The following is a 19,463-nucleotide window of genomic DNA, read 5'->3' as shown; positions in this document are numbered from 1 at the left end:
GAGTCATTTCTTTCATTGGAAAATGATAGTATTGTATGGCAAAAATAGCATGTTTTCCAAAATGCTTCAAAATTTTTGAAATTCATCCCATGTCTAAATTTGCAAATGTCTAACTTTCTTAAGACCATTTTGCCTTTTGTATCGGTATATGCTCTCTTAGTATCGCAAACTCTTACTAAAATGCATATTCACATATTTTTTTTACGGAACTGCGTGAAGTTAGCATAAAAATATTTGCAACCTCACATAACTGAAACTTGCGTAACTTCGCAAACACCGTACTAAATTCGTAAATATAGTATGACATTCGTGAGATATCGTCTGAACCTCCTTTCAATAATCGATTCTCAAGGAGATCCATAAATATGTGGTGATCTGTGCATATAACATATTGCAAATTTTTATGAAGTTTGCATTCCGAAACGATCATTGCAAATAAGGTACTAAATTTGCATATAGTATGGCATTCACGAGATACCATGTGGACCTCTTTTCAATAACTGATCCGTAAATATGTGGCGATCTACGCATATAACATGTTGCAAAATTTTTTGAAGTTTGCTTCTAAAACCATTGCAAATAAGGTACTAAATTCAGATATATAGTATGACATTCATGAGATATCGTGCGAACCTCCTTTCAGTAATTGATTCCCAAGGAGATCCAAAAATATGTGGTGATTTGTGCATATAATATGTTGCGAACAACCATCGCAAATAAGGTACTAAATTTAGAAATAAGTCATTACGTACAAATATACTCTTTATATGCTGATTTACTAACAAATTTGTGGATTTGTTGAAACATCGCAAATATTGAGGATGAATACAATGCACATTTTTGTATGAGCATTAAATGCAACCCTTCGATTTTAAAAATTGAATGTCTGCAATCCAGGGTTATTTTTTCATAAACTAGGTTTTTTTGTTGTCTCCAATGTGCTTCCCCCCGACAACAATTTTTTGATGATTCATCAACAACACTTCATCGATGATACTTCATTGTCAAGTTTTTCAGAATCATGGACAAAGAGTTTTTCCAATAAGCACATCTTTAACTGCTAAAACAATTATTTTTTTGAAACAATGACTTGAATCAGTTTTTGAAACATTAGTATAAGTTAGTTATTTTATGAAAGAATTACACGGTCTTCAAGTTATATTTGCATGTTCAATAGCTTATTCTATTTTTTTATTTGATTAAATCATTTGCTTATGAGTGTTCATTTGTCTAATTAGTTATCTTAAATCATTTTGTCTAATTAATTGTCTTAAATCATTTGTTTTCTTAACGATTCACATGCCTTTATCCTCTAGTTTGATTATTTATTTAGTGTATCTTGTATTATAAATATGATTAGGAAACACTGTTTATTTTTTTTGTTTTCTTAATTATTCAAGTTTTTGTATTGTCAATGGGCTATTCTTTTTGTTTTTTGTAATGCTTTTTCAATAGCTTGTGTCCTGTTGCCCACCTATTTACCTATAGTTTTTATTTTGTTATTATTAGAAAATTTAAAATTATTTATTACAATATGATGATTAGGGAGATTGTCCCAGAGGGATCTATACTCACATTATTTGATAGTGATGTAACATAATAGAAAGAGTAGAAGAAGAAAAATTACACATTAGGTGATCCTTCCTATAATTAAATATAAAGTAGGCTTGACACATGAGTAGGGAAGGAGCCTGCACCATGCCCAAAAGCCTAGGTGTTCGACATTTACCACAGAAAATGTAGTCTAAAGCAAAATTTGCAAACGTGCTAACAAGTTTGTGGACACATTTATGTCTTCCATCTCGAAAAAATCTAAGGAAAGAGAGGGAGACTCAAGGGTAAAGAAGTTTGATTTTTATAAGGAAGAGGTCGCAGCAGGGAACAAGGTTCGATGCTCGTAGAGAAGTATTTTGCACATGCGTGTTATTTTGTATATATATGTTTGCAATCTTTATCAATTTTGCATTCATTCATTGATTAAATTGTAATATATATGTGTGTGAAGCATATTTTTAAGATAACTAGTTTGATTTTTGCATTTCAATGTGCAAAATGTTATATATGTGTCTATGTGTGTGAAGTGTGCTTGTAAGATAACTATGTTGTATATTTATGTGTATAATTCAATGATTAATTTGACTGCTTCTAGCAAAATGAATTGTGACTGCAGGATCCGTAATGACAAGATTTATAAGATCTAACAAGCTACATGCATCAATTATATTAATTTTAAGCACATGAGTGGTTCTTAAAACTAACAGAAGAATAAAGGGAAAAACTAGATCAAACGCATTTTCAAAAATTCTTGAAGATCACACTATGAAACATCAATCATAGTTTCTTAGAGGTCATGCAATTCTGGAATCCAACAATCAACACATTCTAATTTGGAGATATTGAGATGATCATCAAGTTAAAGGATGTGGCATGAATCACCATATTTAAGTGCCATGGGGAGTCAGTAAGTACACATCATGGAGAAATTTTAAGCATGTTGTAGATGTTTATATACAAGCAGATGATAATGCGTTTGAAGGTGAAATGCTCAAGTTATTATGGTTGAGAAAAATACTATGATCCTAGCATAGTGAGAAGAATGAAGGAGAAGCTACCATGTGTTGGAGGGAAGGACGATCATGGGGTGGAGAAGAAAGTGACAATATTCTTTTTGTACTTTTTTGACACATATATATTTATCAACACTGAAGAAAAGTCAATCCATGAAGCATGCATTCAACTATTAGAAGACCTGGATCATATCGACGAATATGCATGGGGAGCAACTTCACTTACATACCTATATTCGAGTTTGAGTAGTATATATGAGACATGAAAGAAGAAGATCTCGAACATATTGGTGTTGTTGAAGGTATTTATTTCTTTATTGTACCTAAACTTTTGATTTATACTCAAACATTATTTAACGTTGTTGATGTATTATACTGTGTATTAATATATGTTATTCTTTGTATTGATCTTTGAAGGTTTGGATATGAGAGCACATATTTATTAAAAGGCTCGTGAGATGTGATAGTTTTCCTAAATTTTCACGTATTATAATATGGAGTCAGTTACGTAATGAAGATAAGGAAAATGATAAAAGTGCATTGAGTCATCACATGAAAGTAACCTATTGTGCCGCATCATTGTGCATGCTAACCATGACACATAAATATTCTTAGAATAATTTTTTATATTTTTATAAATAATGTGATATATGACTAACCATCAATGAAACTTTGGCCTGTAGGTAACATACGAAGATGTGAAGTAGGAGAATAAAAATCAGGATGTGGTTGTGTAAGTGAAGAACATCATGTAGAGGGACATTTGGTCGCATAATATGAATGAAGTTAAATGCCAAATGGTCAATTGAGTGGTCCAATAATTTAGGTTTGCTTAGCAACAACCTCGTCGCTCTTGCACAGTTAGTAGAATCATCTTGAGTACAATAAATGATTGGATGAAAGATTACCCCACAATATTCTTCTCTGAACTCGAAGATTGACGTGAAGGCGGCAAAGACATTGGCTTGTCATCCATGGTATATGCCTGCGAGGATGATGATGTAGTTGTTGACAACCTGAAATTTACAAGCAGTACCTCTACAAAGAAGGGCATTGAGGAGGAACTTAGGGCGAGGAGTTTGAAACATAGAAGAACTGCAAGTGGAGGAAATGCAGAGTTGACTCTTGTACTAGCTAAAAATCACTTACTGAAAGAGCTGCTTCAAGCAAAAGAGTTCATTATACGAACTTAAGCTGACCTTATCACTAACAAGGATAAGGTCATTGACGAGCTAAGAGAGCGCCTAACGCAACCACAATAGTGACTTCTATTTTTTAAATCATTGTAATGAAGTAAACAATGTTTTGTAAATAATTGTAAATGAAGTTGTAATTGATTTTGTGTTTAATAGTTGAAATGTATGCCAATGTTGAATTGTATATACATGTGTGATTATAACACCTTCACTTTGAATTGTGAATGATTGTTTATAGTTTTGTATTTGAATACATATAACAAGTGAATTGTGTATTTGCTGTCATTTTGAATATTACAAGTGAATTGTGTATGTGCTGTAAATTTGAATGTTACTAAGTGAATTTGGTTGAATTCTATATTATTGACATATGAGATTAGTGTGACTTGACGTATAGTATTAACAAGTTTTTTCGGATATCACAACCACTCAATAAACATCTTTTGGATATCAAACTAGGAAAAATTTGTGGATCATGATCCTTAAGATTTCTTAGTCTTTTGCAAACCTGAAATATGCCACCGTTCAACTCATATTATATTTTAGTCTGGAACATTTCTTAAGGGCTCTAGAAAAGAACAAAAGAGGTTTTTCTGGATTCTTTATGTCCAAAAGCACTAACTATGTCTACGAACATACTAATACATATGGAGGTTTGTGAACTTTGTGTGGAACTCTGTATCTGACTTCTGTGTAACAGTTCGCGGTGTAAAACTCCACAAGCACTCCCTTGTTTATTTGAAATAGTTTCAATCTCGCAGCAAGGGATGCACATTCTTAGCATCAAACTCTTGACGTCCTTCAACTTGAAGGCTTTAAGTCGATCCTTCTAGCCAAGCTTTTGTAAACAGGAATGCCAGAGTATTGCTTTCGACAAAATGAAATATGACAATTCATGGTTTGTTAGAGGTAGCTACTTTGGTGCAGAGCTTTTTTTAATTTGAAGAATCCGCCTCAGGCGCAGAAACCTAACCACGCTGGCTCAGCTTGCCCTACTTACGGTCTCTGTCCATATCAGTGTAAAACTTTGAGGGCGTACCCCTTAACCCCAAGGAGTCGCCAAGCTTCGGCTTACGCAGAGAGTGATGCCCATGAATTTTAAACCTAGAATGCGGGTCGAACGGTGTCAGCCCCATCCCTCTACCACCAATCCTTGGGGTCTACTTTGGTGTGAAGCTTTATAATACAACACAATCGGTCATCATGTACTTACTCCTGTTGGTTTTCGTCTTGACTTGTACCTCTAGATGCTTCATTGCTTCAAAGCCAGTATTCCCCCAATTAGGTCAATAACTGCAGTGAGTATAGTGGTCCTCATAAAGGAAGAAAAAGAAGAGGAAAAGTCACACATGGTTGATATAATTCCTACCATACATGAATTTGATATTTTCTATTAACAAGGATCACTTTTTACATTAAGGCAGACGATTTTAGTTTAATATAATATTATATATTTTACAAACAAATATTGAACCTCCACCCCTTTGTGGTTACAAACAAAATAGAAGGAATTAAAATCTCAAAATCCAATCTCTATCTTCTCGTATCTTGCTGATGAGAAGCAGCCCTCCATGGCTTTAATGCTATTGATGATGTCAACGCGCTTTAATGCTATTGATTATGTCAACGCTTATGGTAAAAGTTGCACGAACTGGTCTATGATCTGAAAGTTTGCTCTCCCCTCTCTCGTACCTGTTTTGCTTTATACCCTTTCCATACCATAGTATCCTGTCACACCTATATATATATATATATATATATATATATATATATATATATATATATATATATATATATATATAGGGTATAAGTCAGAAATTTGTAATTATAAGAAAATGATGGTTATTACAATAATCCAAGAATAAAAATGTACGGCCCTTTCCAAAGCAATTAATAGGAGTTCATCATCCTCTTAAAAAAAAATAGAAAATGGACAACTTTTTGGGCACGTTAGACATGGGAAAAGACGTAGGAAAAGTGATACAAAATGGAAAAAATTGGTAGATTTTTTTTACCATTCCATTGATTTTTTAGTTGAGAGAGTTTTTTTTTAAAAAATACACTTTTTGATAAGAAACATTTTTCTATGAGAAGCGGGTGGAGAGATGTTTTCTACCAAGAAAAATAGTGATTTATACTCCCCTTCACCGGTCTCCCACCACCCCCTACCCACCATCTCTCATCGCCATCACCCACCATTACCCATCTCCCTAAAAATCATCCTTTCATAATTTTTCACCATCCATCTCACCACTATCACTACCACCCACCTCCTCAAAAACTGCATTGGAGAAGCTCCACCACCACCACCACCCACAATGATTTTTTACTCAATCTATCACCCACCTCCCAAAAAACTGCCCTCTCCAGCATCCATCACCACCATATATCACCACTAATTAACCATCACCACCTCTCAAAAAATGGGGACGAAGAAGCTCCGCCACCATCCTCGTGATGATTTTTCATCACCATCCATACCGCCACCACCACCCTACAATGATTTTCCATCACCATTCACACCACCACCACCACCCACCTTCCAAACACTGTGTTGAAAAAGCTCTACAACCACCCCCTCTTCTTATTTTTTTAAGATTTTTCATTTTATTTTTCTCATGCTATCCAAACAAGTGAAAAAATTTTAATTTAGAAAAATTATCATATCAAGCAAAATTTTCTTTTGAGAGTTTTTGTTTCTTCCAAACATGCCCTTTAAGAATAAAGACAGAGAATAAAGAAGTGCCTTAAAAAAGGAAAAAAAAAAAACCATAAATCACTTGACTAGTACATTCTTTTTTTAGATTTGAAAAGTGAAAGTAATTTTTTTAACTAGTGCGAGAAAGAGAATCTTGGTCTTATGGAGGTCTTGGGGGGAAGATTCTGGCGCATTTATCCAAATCCTCCGCAGGATCACAAGTGGAACCCTAAGCAAGGGTGGGGAGGCAGGAACGACTAGCTCCCGTTTCTTGTTTCGGTCCGACAAGGAGGACGGTGACCTTCTCCTGTCTTGTGTGTATCAATTTCTCATTAAAAAAAAGAAAAAGAAAAATACCATGCAGGAGAACGCTTCTTTTCCATGATTCCGGTTTCTTGCGACCCATAGTAGTTGTCAGAATCTGGAGAATATTTGTAAGTAGGAGCAAACTCGATGATTCCTTCGTGCCAACATTGGAAAACTCCACCTTCACACAGCTCCACCCTCAGCTTCACATATTTAAATGGACAATTTCAATTAGTGTTGGGATATTGTTGTGAATTGAAAGAGACAAAGTAACTGGAGTCTGGTGTCATCATATTTATTGTATATTCCAATATATTCTTACTGAGTAATGCTTTCTTTAGGCCCCTTTTTTCGTTAGGTCTCGTTAAGCTCTTTTCAAAAATCATAGTTTTAAGTACTTTTTCTCATGTCTAAACACCATATATGTGATCTATAGGTTTTGTTTAGTGGGAACCGGCTTTTGGATCGCCGGAATCTGACCTGTATACAGGTTTTTCCGGTGATCCAAAATCAATGGCTATGAAGGTACCAGTTTTTCCCGATTCAAAAAAATATGATCCAAAAGTAGATTCCTACTAAATCTATCCTGCTACACACATCTAATGGTTCAGATCTATCATAAAACACATAAAACCTACGAGGAAGAATGAGAAATGAAACCTAATATGTTGAGTTCTCATATATATATATATTCCTGTTACAAAACATCACTTGTAATTGGCATTCATTCCCCTACTAGTGAGCATAAAAGGGAGGAGGAATCAGGCCCTTAGCACGGTTTCTGCCACCACAATCAATGTATTGCCACAACATACCACTCAACCCTAGGAGAGCCGCCAATTGTAACTGTCGTCCATGACATAGCAAAGTTTTTTTTAAGGATTGAAAATCAACATCTCATATTGTTTTTAATATTTAAGCTTCCAAAAAATCACATTTTTTTAATAAAAAGCATGATTCAACAGTTGATTCCTAACAAATGGACCATGTTGAATGCATCTGCAGGATTGAATTAGAAAAAAAAGTAAAAAATGCCTAGTCCATACTTTAGCTCTCATATTCCAAAGGCTATATATATATATATATAGAGAGAGAGAGAGAGAGAGAACGTAGGTTCTTAATGATAGCTGCTTAATGGATTTTTCTACTCTTTCGGTGTTTTTTCGCAATTCTGACCCCATAAATGTGTTGGGCATGGTCGATTTGCAAGGAATTCACACCTAGATCATGTGTTTTGATGAAAAAAATGATATTTGGAGACTTAAAAATTTATAAAGATTTTGGACCGTTGATTTTTTCGAACCTTATAAAAACCTATTCATGTGTCAAAATCGAACACTTCAAGAGCTGATCCCTATAAAATCAAGTACATAGATCACATATGTATGGTCAAATTTTAAAAATAAAATAAAAAAACCCATTAAGCATGTATCATTAAGCACCTACACTCTACTATATATATATATATATATGTATATATATATATATATATATATATATATATATAGAGAGAGAGAGAGAGACACTAGAATATGAGAACTGAAATATGAGAAATCAACCATTGGATCATGTATTTTCTATGAAAAAATATGATTTTTGAATGCTTGAATATTTACGTAGATTATGAGCCATTGATTTTAAAGACTTAAAAAAATCTCATTTATTCATCGGATGGTTTAAAGGCGGTTTCTTATAAAACTAAGCATGTAGATGGCATCCATACTGTTAGATTCAAGAGAAAATAACAAAAAATCTATGAAAATCATGGTTCACACATTAGTTCTCATATTCTAGTGATTATATAGATATATATAATCAAACATGTAGAAGACCTGCAATTATTACCTACTATATATATATATATATATATATATATATATATATATATATATATATATATATATATATATATATATATATATATATATACACATACACACACACGAGAGAGAGGGAGAGTACCTGATCTTTTTTACTAAGAGTTTCCCATTCATGCCTCTCTACAAGCGATCTGGTCTCGGATGCGGGCAAAGAGATTCGATAATTCAAATCTCCTAACCAAATAATCCGACTAGGAAACGAAAAACAAAAAGAAATGTCATTTACGTAATGTTCATCGCTACCAAGTCATGATCTGAGCAGTCCAACCTAGTCAAAGGAATTGAGAGACTAAGGAGTCCTAAATCAGTAATTGATCCAACGATTTACTCACTCATGGCCGAGAATGCTTCGAGGCAAATCCAAAGATGGACCAACAGGAAATTTGGTTCTTGACATGATCTGAGAGGCACCCCAATTTCTGTGGCTTTCGTCTCCTTCCTTCTCTCCAGAGGCCAGATGGCTACACACAAAGCAAAAGCTCGTACCATGTATAAGGAATCGGACAGACACGGATCCCTGCATGTAAATTATTAAATAAGAGTTCAACAAGTTGATTACTGAAGTTGAAGGCTTTTTTTTTTTTTTTAATGACAAAGAACCCTTGCTGAAGCGAGAAAACCCTGGGTGAGGCCCCACGACCACCCTGCCTTATGTGGCTCATCTATGAAAGCTATTGACACACCCGTGCACCAGCAGAATTTGATCCAGTGCCTTCATCTTGGCACCCTCACAACCACCCTAGCCACATGGGCGACGACCACTGTGGTGAAATTGAAAGCTCGTCTTCCAATCTTACATTTTCACTTTTTTTTTTCTCTTTTCGACCGAGAAAGATGGGGTTAGGCGGACCCCTACCTGTTTAATAGCAAAGAAAACACAGAATTTACAAAGTTAGATGGGAGGAATCCAATCCGGATTCATGTTAAACCACTGTTTATCTTTTAAGGTGGTTGCCAAAATGGCAAGCCTCCAAGCAAGGCCATTCATTTCTTAGGGAATTGAACGAATATCGATTCTGTGAAACTGAAACAAACAATCTAAGAGCTGTTTCATGGGTGCATTAGAGGGACCCCCTTCGTTCCAGATATCTTTTGATTTCGCTGACCTGATGTTTTGGAGACGCTTCAATAATGAGACTTGTGGAGGCCGAAACATTGTTTAGAATCTTCACCCAACTGTAGTAATCTGGGTCATTAAGGCTCCAATTGTCAACTGTATAATCTCTTGAAAACCCTTTTATGGGCCGTTAGCATGTCAAGAAACCTGGGGCTTTTCCACAGAAACGCATCGATGGGGGTGCATTTTCACGGGCACTTCTTTTCCTTGCGAAAAAAGAGCCCAAAATCCACGAGAACCCATTAGTATTTTTTTCTCTGAGGAATGATGAAACTACCTTTGCGATAAGAGACCTAATCACTGGCTATGCCTGCCATACTTATGGTCGCTATCCTGTATGAGTACGATACTTAGGGTTGCTGTCTCGACAGTGTAAACCACCCGTTGCCCCAAGGGAATAACCTTGCAGAATTCGTTTGGTAGTTTGTAACATTGAACATCCTATCAATTTTTGGAATTTGGTGGCAACCAACGTACTGCAAATGACAAATAATCGTCATCATGCAGCCTTTGTCCCATGTAAAGGACAAAATGTAACCAGTATGGAGGAATATGTTGGTTATTCTAAGCTACTGAAAAGACGCCAACTCATTTTTCAAAACGGTCAACTTAGCCCATTGTAGAAGTCGGCATAGCGGCCACGGCTAATTCAGTATCATTGATTAGTCCCCAATCAACGGAGAGAGAGAGAGAGAGAGAGAGAGAGAGAGACCTTGTTTCCCAAGCAACCCATGAGTCCACAACCAACGCAGGAGACGCTCGGATGGCGGATGAATTCCCGGAGGCTCCTCCTCACCCAAACGGAGACCATTATCCCAACCATCTGCTTACTCACCACGCATTGGAATTCCCTTTCCTTGGAAAACTGCTCCTTCACAGGAAGCACCTTCTGTCTCTCCCTAGACTTTTGCTCTTGGGACAACCCATTTGATTTATTCTTGTTGAGTGCTGATCTTATCAGAGAGTTCCACTTCATACAAACGTTTGGATTCTCGGCCCCCAGAACGTTGCCAGCATTAAGTGGGACTATTTCTTGGAACCTGCAAAGAAAACCGAACCAAATTTAAGTGGAACAGAATCAAGAGATCAATCAAAAGAGATTTATATATAACAAAGTTTTGTGGAAAGCCAACTTGTGTAATTACCCTAGAACGTAGATATCATGGGGATTGCTGCTTGTATCGAGCCAATCTTCCAAGTTTAGAACCTCTGGGGGAGGAATCCCTCCAACGTTCCATGTGCTAACAAATACCCTTTGAGGAATTCAACAAAAAGAAGCATTAGAACTTCAGAGCACAAACACAAATACACCCACTCTCAATATGTTGGTTGATTGCTATGTTGAGAAATAAGAATCACATAAGCAATCATAGTGTTATCTTTCAAATGATAAGATAAGATTCTCTGTCATTAAAATAGCGGATAGCATCCCGAGGACAAATACTTGTGTTTTATAATTTCCCAAATTTGTAGTGATTGTGGATAAAAGGATAAATATAAAGTTGACTTGTTTTTGGAGAGCAGACCCAATTTTGCAGTGATTGTGTATAAAAGAATAAAAAAAAAGAAGTGGACTTGTTGGGGCCGAGTACTTTACAAAGTAATCGGTAAGGAAAACCACTGCAAGTGATCATTGGATCTGCTCTCCTTGTTTTCGGCCATTAGGATGCCCATGCAGCCACTGTCTGGCCAATCAAAGTAAGGAACTTATTGCCAATGAGTACAGAAAGAGGTTTAATAGGAATTCTCTATATTTTATTATTGTGTGGTGATCACATGGAACTGAACAACAATAACCAAAGAGCATGAAATTATGAATGATGGGACTGAAATTTAAACGCATGAGTCACAATCCAAAACATGCACTAACTTGTATTCTTCAGTTGACAGGTGATCGATGGCGATTTTCTCTGACATAACAGGAAAGAGCAGGCTTCGAGAAACTGAGCCTTGTTGGAGGGTCGCTGATTCTGAGCCTATCTCATCGATTCCCATCGGCATGATATTCAGACAATAACCTTTGGCTTCCGAGACCCCTTGGAAGCAGCTTCTCGGCCACCAACCGAAGCCACATGCGATGAAAACGCAATTATGATTCCCAACCAAGATCACTAGCAACGATTACCCTTCAAATGAAGAAGCAATATAATCTAATAGCAAGCAATCATTTACCAACTTTTGTAAAACCCCAGAAGGAGAAATACCTTTCTTTTCTCCAAATAATGAACCTTTATCCCACACACATAGGCTACCTAATAAATGACGAGAGAGAGAGAGATGCAGGGCAAAGAGGGGCCCCAACTCTTGGGGTGGCACTAAAGAGATGTGGTTTGGCCAAATTAGGGAAGCCTGACGTTGACGATGATGAACACCACTGTCATGAATGGTGCGAGTAATTCAGGGAAATAATATTGGGGAGGGTGGGCGGTAGGAGAGTACTGTTGAAGATGCGAGAGAAAAGAGAGTCTAGATTGTTCTTTTTTTTCGAAAGAAAAATATGATACTTATTGATTGAAAGAATTAGCACATAAAAACAAAAACAAGTGATGAGATATCTTTTTTTATCAGAAGGGAAAAACCACCTCCAGGATCAGAGACCTAGTTGCGCTGACTCTACCTGACTTACGGTCGATTTGCCGACAGTATAAACTGGTGGTGCAAGGGAGTCGCCTTGCTTCGGCAAGAGCAAGGAGCATAATGCCCTTATCATTTCTTATATACAAGGGCCGGTGGGAATGAAACTCTGACTACCTGTTTAGCAGCCAAAGCCCCCTCCCACTCAGCCAAACCCCTTGAGGCTTTTATTCTTAGTGTCACCCCAAGAGTTGGGCCCTCTTTGCCCTGCAACTCTCTCTCTATTATATATATATATATATATATATATATATATATATATATAGAGAGAGAGAGAGAGAGAGAGAGAGAGTTAAAAAGTAACCCTGACCAACTTGCAATTGGCATTTACAGGGATGTTTTCATATCATGTGCACATCTCAGCCTTTTTTTTTTTTGTCAAAAAAAAGTGCACATCTCAGCCCATGTTAACTACCATTAGAATAAATAAGTTTATATTTTTGGTAGACATTGATATTAAGGTTCACTTATTCTTTTGTGGGGACATAACCATCTTCTATGCACGCCCAAACAAGTTAGCCTGGATATGATGCTAGAACATTGGATCTATTAAATTGACTGATATTTGAGTTGTGTCCAGCTAAAACTTTTCGGAATGAAATGAATCATTAAACGCGTGATATGAAAGTCGACAAGACAATGTCCATGTCACCAGATAAATGCTTTCATTTAAAGAGTAAAATGGGGAAGAATATTAGGGGATACAATAAATTGATTGGGATCCAGGCATGTCCAAGCATAATAAACAGACGCTTTCCTTGTTTCTAGCTATTAGTTGGTGTAAGGGAGCCCCATGGGTGGTTGGCTTAGTGGGGTGGGGCCTTAGCTGGTAGACCTGAAGTCAAGGTTCGATTCTCATGGGCATTACCTCTCTATGCAAGCCAACACAAAGCATAAGCCCGGGGGCAGGGGTCCTAGTCTCGGAGTTTTACGCTGTCAGCACAATGATCATTGGTGTGGACCGTGTGGTAAGCTACGCCAGTGGCCATGTCTTCATGCTAGGTGCAATTTCTTTGAATTATAAATCCAAAAAAAGTTGGTCTACCGGAAAGCAAGGAGATTTTTTAGTTGTGCTTTTGAAGCATCACTAAAGAATTTTTTACTTTTAGTGATACTTTTGCAAATACCAGGCAAGAGGTCATTTGCCTGACATTCTCAAATATAGTATGACATTTGCAACCTTGAGGTGCAAAGGCCCTCAAAATGTGCAAAATTCCTTTTACTAAAATCACATGAAGGGCACAAACAAGAGGACATTTACCAGAGCGAGAGTAATTAGTAAAAGGAGGTTTTTACATTTTGGGAACATTCATAATTATGAGTTGCAAAAGTTGTAGGGCCTCCTTCCTCGTATTTGCAAAAGTGCTGTGAAAGGTAAAAAAAAAATGGCAAAAAGGCATTCACAAATACATTTTGACCTTTTGAAAATATTGTGACGACATTCACACATTCTTTTTTAGTGAGGTTCACACATTTTGGGGACATCTACAGGCAAAAAGTTGTGATAGTTGTGTTATATTTGTTAAGGAGCAAAAATGTCTTAAAAAAATAGACAATCAAAATTTTAGATATAAAAAAAAAATATCAAATTGTTAGGTATTTCAAAAAACGTGCCATTTCGCAAAGACAGTATGGTCATTTTTTTGTAATTTATTTGTCTAATTATGTAATTAGGTAAACAATCAAGTGGTTTTTTTATATGCACAATGTCATTTTCTGGTTTGTTTTACCTACAAATCATTGAAGCACTGGTTATAATGTATTTTTTTTGTGGCTTTTTTCGAAGCTTTGACTGGGATTGTAAATTCAAACCAAAAGATTTCACAAAGACAGTATGGTTATTTTTTTGTAATTTATTTGTCTAATTATGAAATTAGGTAAACAATCAAGTGGTTTTTTTATATGAATAATGTCATTTTCTGGTTTGTTTAACCTACAAATCATTGAAGCACTGGTTATAATGTATTTTTTTTGTGGTTTTTTCGAAGCTTTGACTGGGATTGTAAATTCAAACCAAAAGATTTCGCAAAGACAGTATGGTCATTTTTTTGTAATTTATTTGTCTAATTATGAAATTAGGTAAACAATCAAGTGGTTTTTTTATATGAATAATGTCATTTTCTGGTTTGTTTAACCTACAAATCATTGAAGCACTGGTTATAATGTATTTTTTTTGTGGCTTTTTTCGAAGCTTTGACTGGGATTGTAAATTCAAACCAAAAGATTTCGCAAAGACAGTATGGTCATTTTTTTGTAATTTATTTGTCTAATTATGTAATTAGGTAAACAATCAAGTGGTTTTTTTATATGCATAATGTCATTTTCTGGTTTGTTTTACCTACAAATCATTGAAGCACTGGTTATAATGTATTTTTTTTGTGGCTTTTTTCGAAGCTTTGACTGGGATTGTAAATTCAAACCAAAAGACGGCTTCAAAGAGATGGAGTCTGGACTCGTATCGGCTACGTGGGTCCGGGTCTGACATTTTCACAAACAAAATTTGTTTAACTCTAAGTTGACAGAGTCGGATATGAATCCAATTTGGCTGACTGAAGACCTACCAATCACAGAATGACAAGATTAATGACAAGTGGGTCATGCTCTGACCATATCAGGTCCGAGACCCGTTGAAGTCCCAAATTCCAAGCTGCCATGTGAATTATTTGGACTATCATTTGTCATATGAACAATGGTTGACTTAGGGTTTTCATTATCATAAATCGCCAAAACTTATGTGGCAATCTATCGAAAACACAAAACTCATAATTGATTTCCAATAAAAGATAGTACTGTTCTTAGAACCAAGAGGTTTGGCGTAGTGGGACCGGCAGTCTAGGTTAAAATCCCATGGGCGTCACCCCTACATAAGCCTAAGCTTGGCGATTTCATGGGGTCGAGGGGTAAGCCCTCGGAGTTTTATGCTGACATGGACAGAGATCGTAAGTATGGCAAGCTAAGCCAGCGCGGCTAGGTCTTTACGCTCAAAGCGGCGTTGTCTAGAAAAAAAGGTAGTACTGTTTTTTCTTATGCACCACATATTTGATTTGGTTTATGGGCTCAATTTTGGCCACACAATATCATAATGATGTATGAGCCATCTTTTTTTTTGGATAATCCAAGGGAAAAACATCCCAATCACCAACCACACCTTGGCTGACATCCGGTTGGTAAAAACACTTAAGATCTCCCCTGCCCACAGGAGAGTACACCCAGCTTCGACCTTGTGGCAAGGGACGCCACCCATGAGTTTCGAACTTGTGACGTCTCGTCAACTTGGTGACAGTCACAAGTCGCCCCTACCAGATGAGTGAAGCCCTTGTGAGTATGTATGAGCCACCTTACGCAAATTAGGTCATCCATTAATTCTATTTCATTGCCAAACCTACTCATGTTTTTTCGTGTGTTTTTTCATTTTATTGAGAACGTAATGGACACACTCAAATTCGTGACCCGAACCAGAATTATTTTGGTGTATCTAAGCCTACTAAGCTCCAATACCTCTATCCAACAAAAAAAATCTCAGCATTCTTTACTGCAAGCTACCTTGTCTCTTTGAAAAACTCAGCCATATCTCTCATTGTTTGGGTCCAAGTAACATTTTGCTCGTGAAAGCATTTAGTTTGGAAGGTCTTAAACAAATTCTAGCACCATTATGTGATTCATTGTATAGTCAAGCATCCTCTAAGGCAATCTTTTGCTATTCCTACCAGTGGGGGCTCCACTTGTCTGACAGGAGCAGTTTCTTTTTTTTTTAAATGCAAGCTGGGGTTAGGCAGACCCCTACCAGAACAACAGCTGCCCCATGTGGCAGATGGATTCGATCCTGGGCCTTCAGCTTGACACAGGACCCCAGTAACAACTCAAACCAGGCCTCAAGTCTGGTTCGTGGGCATTAATTTCCAAAAGAAAATTACCAAAACAACCTCAAAACATGCCAATTTTTTTTCAATATACCAATGTCTACATAACCATCAAGTTCATTCATTTAACATCAATACAATTATCTGTTCCCATCCAAGATAAATGATCAAATATGTGTTCATAATATAAAATAAAATATATAAAAAATAATACTAAAAAATTTTCTACAGCCATTAAACATATAAATGATAAAAATAAAACATCCAGAATTGTGTCGATAAACAACCCTAGTTAAATTTTGATGACGATATTTTTTTAAGAAGAGAACAATGCAAAACCCACAAATTTTTGATATTTTATGAGAAATAACAATGAACTTAAAGCTAAAATATTATTTAAAATTAAATTATAACTCAAACATTAATTAGGATTCATAATAAATTTCAAGTTAAGAATTTATTCTAAATTAGAGTTTTGATTTTTAATTGGATTTAAACTGGATTCAAGCTAAACATAAAACGAGATTTAATTTAATTTTCAATACTAGTCAGGACTCGAATTAAGTCTGCATTTTAATTTGAAGTCTTATTGAATTTCGATTCTAAATTCTGAAGTTTTATCAATTTCAATTTTGATTTGAGAATTTGAATTCAGATCAGATTTGGATTTAAACTCGGATTTAATAAATATGTCTTGAATATTATTATTAGATTCGAATATAAATCAAGACTTGATTGAATGTTAATTCAAGTTTGAATTATATAATAATTTAAATTTTTGTTAAAATTGATTTCAAAGGTAATACCTACGAATTCTTCAGGGTATTTTTAATGAATAAAATAATATTAATGATGAATTTTACGAGAAAAAAGTGTAAAAATATAAAATAGCCTAAGATGAATTATAAAAAACAACTTATGAAAAAGTAAAGTTGATTCGAGTTGATTTTTAGTGAAATTCACATCCAGAATCAAATTTATGAAAAAGATAGAATCTAATAAAATAACGAGTAAATTTTATCGAAATAAAGTCAAATAGGATTTCAAACGAATTTATGATAATTTGATATGTATGTAATGTAAATTCAATAAATTTAAATTTAGTTTCATGAGTTTGGAATCTAATTTACAAAAAAAATAAAATAAAATACTCAAAACGACAATGAGTCCTACAGACCTTGGTGGGAATCACTTTCGAAGTTCATTTTTGAGAAAATGATATTTTTAGAAAAAAATTTCAATAATCTAAATAAATTAATAATGCTAATATGTACTAAGTATTATACTATGTGTTGCGAAAGACCTAGAAAAAAATTATATAGCAAATACACTCACAGGCCCAAGGGTTTCATCGACCCTAGTGAAATTCTTTTTTTTTAATTATTTATAAGGAATTCAAAAATTGTTAGAAAAGAAATATATATAATAAATAACAAATATAACCAAAATTTAAGTAGAGACACTCACCTACATGTAAACCTAATTTAAGTTTCATTTAGTGTCATTTCACTTAATTTTAAATTTTAGTTTTCAAAAAATTAAAATCTAAATTATAAATTAAGTAATTAACTAAATAAATAAGTAGAATGAAAATTATGATTTAACCATATTTAATAAAATTGTCGGAGTCCATAGGTGAGCCGTCCCATCCTATGTGTCATTCCTTTTCAACTTTAAAAGGGTAAAAATTAAAAACAAACTTTAAATTCAAAAGTAATTAAAAGCTAGTAAAAAAATAAGACATGAATAAGAAAAGTCAAAACTTACCTATTTCATTAACAAGCCTCTCAAGAGGAGAGGGGCGCCCCCTCCTAGATGTTTCTAAGATGGAGATGGTTGAAATATGAAGGAGAATGAAAAGGCCAAGGGAAAAGGAAAGAAAGAAAAGAATAAATAAATAATAAAACGAAAAAGAAAAGACTAGTCAAGTTTGAAAAATTCAAATATGGAAAGGTCCAACCCCATGGGGGTCGACCAACCCATATTATATTTCATTCAACATAGTGTAAAGCTACTTAATGTAATATATATATATATATATATATATATATATATATATATATATATATATATATATACATAGGCTAATTAAAGTACTAATAAAAAAAGAGAAAATAAAATAGAAAAGAATAGATAAATGAAAAGAATACCTTTATTAGGATCAAGGGCTGAGCTTAACCCAGCCCCAAGACCCCATACCCTAACTCCTATAAAACCATGGGAAGGGGCTCACACGCCCACCGCTCCCCCCCCCCCCCCCCCGCTATTTGCTTCTTTGAGAATTTTGGCTATCTTCTTCCATTTTTCCCTCTTGTCCCCTCCTTTCTCCTCCCTTTTTCCTACATCCTTCTTGTGCTTTCCCTCTTGGCCCAACAAGGAGGGCATCCACGTGTGTGTGGAGCGTAAGGAGTTCGTTGGCTTAGAAACCATACGTATCGGGCAGCCGGTTCATGTATGAAGCTCATTTTTGTAAGCTACGGGAGTATTTTCACAAAAGAGGTAGGGTGTTCTATTCTCTACACGTAAATCAGAACTCATAGACACGAGTTCTTTCAATTTTTTATAAGAATAGACCCTATACCATACCCCCATGCATGGGTTTGAAGTAGGGTTTATCGAAATATAAAATAGAGAGGGGTTTTAAAAAAAACCCTCTTAAAATCGATTTCTCAAAAATCAAGTTTTTAAATCCGATTCTAACTATTGTTAAAAAAAAGGATTTTTATAAAAAGGCATATGGAACTTAATTAAAGAGAGTTAATTTTGATTGCCCCTAGAAGGAATCGATTCATCCTCCTACTGGGCGAATTACTAAAATTTAAAATGAAATAAAACAAGTATCACATGATATGGACTTTGTCAGAAATAAAAATTATAAATTTTGAAAAATACATATAATATTTATTTATTTTTAGCAAAATTTTAGTTAGAAATTATAGTTCATGTGCATGTACTGTAGTGCTTAGCATATTTTTTTCTTATTTTTGTTATGGATAAATACGTGTTTCTATGTGCCTTATTGCAAAAATACTGAAACTATTTATGAGGAACTAGAGTTTAGTGAGACAAATCGGTTTTCTGGCCTAACAGTTGCGAAAATGAGATTTGTCTTTGATAAATTAGTTAAAATTAATGTAGTATTATTTTTGTGGTTTTACTTAACATGTTCATGTGAAAATATTTTGGAGATATGAATTTGGGTGGC

The 19,463-nt window shown here is 35.1% G+C and overlaps 1 pseudogene; it reads right to left on the bottom strand.

The window, feature by feature from the left end:
* Window positions 1-5,358: 5,358 nt before the first annotated feature.
* Window positions 5,359-11,838, bottom strand: LOC149841357 (type IV inositol polyphosphate 5-phosphatase 9-like; annotated as a pseudogene).
* Window positions 11,839-19,463: the final 7,625 nt, after the last annotated feature.

Source organism: Nuphar pumila, chromosome 4, assembly GCF_984573655.1.
Source record: "Nuphar pumila chromosome 4, dmNupPumi1.hap1.1, whole genome shotgun sequence".
Lineage (NCBI taxonomy): Eukaryota > Viridiplantae > Streptophyta > Magnoliopsida > Nymphaeales > Nymphaeaceae > Nuphar > Nuphar pumila.
Note: the sequence above shows the minus strand (reverse complement) of the source record. Positions and strands in the feature narration are given on the sequence as shown.